We start from the raw sequence: 2,924 nt of genomic DNA, 5'->3' as shown, positions 1-2,924 counted from the left end.
TTTTTATGTGAATTAATTTCATCAGCTCGTGCAATTTTGTGGTCGCTTAGATCTATACTTCCCCGAGACGTGTAATTCCATATTAATTCAGGTTGTTTGTTCTTATGTACAAGAACCCCATTTTGGAGCTAGCAAAACAAAACTTAACAGGCCCGCTCGGGGGTGATCCGAGGGATATTTTGATCTATGTTGTATAGCCACAACTTTGGGAGTACCAAGGGGATAAAATGCACCCGGAAGGTCACCAAGCCATGATGGGGGTCTAGGGGTAAGTTTCCAGGGTCGTTGAACCTGAATCTGGCATCGAAATCTATGTTCCTGGCTACCTTCTGGATCATGGGGACGCCATATTTAAAATTGTTTTCATACTCCCATTCACAATCTAGCAGAATCAAACGTGGCACACGTGCTCAGGTACCTCAGACTGGTGTCTTAACGGAGTTTATTTTTAAGTACGTATCCCCCTTGGAGTAGATATAGAAGTAATTCGTGATAATGGAGGAGCTTGGTTGGTACATTGGGACCTTTGTGAATCATAATGGAGTCTTTGATCCCTACAATGGAAAGTGGGTATGTTATTTTTGCAATGTAATAAACGTTTGATTGTAAATAAAATATTTTACACAATGTATATTTTTGTTGAACTTGTGGACTTTGAATAGTACTGGTGCATATTATAAGATATGTAGCATTAGGTGCACCACCACCCTCAGTTTTTCCCCGACCTTATTGGAGGGCCAGTATAAAAACACTTTTCCTGGGCTCTAGTGGGTGTGTTGGACTAGCAAGAGAGGGAATAAAAGTGGGACTTTAGTGAGCCCTCTTTCACCAATATAGTGTGTGCCCCATCTGTAACTTAAAAGAAAAAAATCTAAAATGAAAACAAACCCAAGAATAAAATATAAAACAAGGTCTCACCCTGTAAGTTACAGTAAAATATAAAATGGAAACAAAGTTAAAGTTAAAATTGCAGTGAAATATATGCTATTTCTTGCCAAAAAGCTCCAGCTAAACTTTATTCAAAAGTTTCTTTTTATAGGGCAGAACTTGGGTTTTAATACCAAAATACTATAAGACTCAGAAAACTAGATTTTCATACTACTGCACCTCACATGTTGACCTTCGTCCACTGCAATCCGAGTGCAAGGGCAGAGCAGCTGTTTACCAATTTGCTGACAGAAAAGACAGCCAACTACTCTGGGACAGTACAAGTTATCTTTCCTGCACTAATATGTGATTAATTGCCAATTAGTGAACGAGATCCCATATATTAATGTATGCAATATATCATATTGTACTAAAGGACAGCCCCCCAGTAGCACAGCGGTATGTCTGCGGACTTACAACGCTAGAATCCGGGTTTCGATACCCGTGGTGGGCAGAGCACAGATAGCCCTTTGTGTAGCTTTGTGCTTAATTTCAAACAAACAAACTAAAGGACAGTACCATGCATTTGCTATACCCTTAGATAATATGAAAATTCTTCAAAATTTCAGTTCACTTTGGATACAGAAAATCACTCAAATAAACATATTAATATGCTAACTGCATATATTAGTATGTTGTTTATTGATAGTACAAAATCTCATATATCATTGTAAATACAAAATGGACAACAAGGGGCCATTTAGTCTCTTCCTTGAATTGGTGTGAATATAATAAGTATATTATATGCCAAAGTTAGTATTCTACAATCTAGAACAGTGTAGTACTGCTAGATCCACGATAGAATTAAATGATCACCAAAATGTGACTGCATACTAACATTGTGAGAAGTTTTCCTGTGCGTTGTTCTTTTAACATTTACTGGAGAAACTGGTTTTAAAAGGTTTAAACCTAGAACCTTAAAAAACTTACCCTTCTTGAAAAAGAAAATATAAATCAAATGAATGACAATTAATAAGAGAAGGAATAGTGAGTTCACAATGCTGAATATATCATACAATAGAAATTTTAGTGTCAGTTACATTAACAGTATCTTAATTGTTATTTCTTTTATTTTCGTTTATTAAATACATAAAAGCTTGATCATGTATATTTTGTAAATTTCAGATCCAGTTGAAAGTCAACCGTACTTGGTAGTGTCAACAGAGATTTAAATGTTCTTTTCACTGTGTCAAGAGATATAATTAAACGGCCTGTAGGTAAAGATGCAGTAACAGTAATAGAAAAGTTTTAGGAAAGCTTCGAAGTTTCCTGGAGTTATAGGTGCTACAGATGACACTCACATTGACGCACAAGCCCCAGTATTATCTCCAGCTCTCAACCCTACTTGTATACAGTGTCGTTTTATGATCCTTCAAGCTGTCGGTAACAACAGAATGATATTTCTAGAGTGCTGTACAGGGCATTCAGGTTCTGAACATGAAGAAATTCAGATCTTATTCAATTAATGTCTAACCAGAAGAAACATTTATAACGATAATTTAAAATGACGTACCATAAAAATGTAAATAACGTAGACATAATTATATCAAATAATTTATAGGTAAAATACGTCCAGTTTAATCTATCAAGCATTTTTCTCGAGTAAAATCAAAACAAAAATATAAGAGTGTAATTTATCCATACATTAAAAATAATTATATACAATTATGTAATAAAAAATATATATTACCAACCAGTAATTTGGTTAGTAAAGTACTAAAAGAATATTGTTTGTATGTCTGTTGTTTATCATTAGAAAAAATAAATTTATTGTAAATTATACAAGCGATTTACTACCCGTACTATTTAGCTCGCCCCCCCCCCCAGTGGCACAGCTGCATGTCTGAGGACTTACAACACTAGAATCCGGGTTTCGATACCCGTGGTGGGCATAGCACAGATAGCCCTTTATGTAGCTTTGTACTTAACTACAAACAAACTATTTCACGAGTGTGTTGCTTGGGTTAGACTCAACAAGCGTCGTCAGAGCATCAATA

This window comes from Limulus polyphemus, unplaced genomic scaffold (assembly GCF_000517525.1).
Source record: "Limulus polyphemus unplaced genomic scaffold, Limulus_polyphemus-2.1.2 Scaffold338, whole genome shotgun sequence".
In the NCBI taxonomy this organism is placed as follows: domain Eukaryota; kingdom Metazoa; phylum Arthropoda; class Merostomata; order Xiphosura; family Limulidae; genus Limulus; species Limulus polyphemus.
This window is presented reverse-complemented; position numbering follows the sequence as displayed.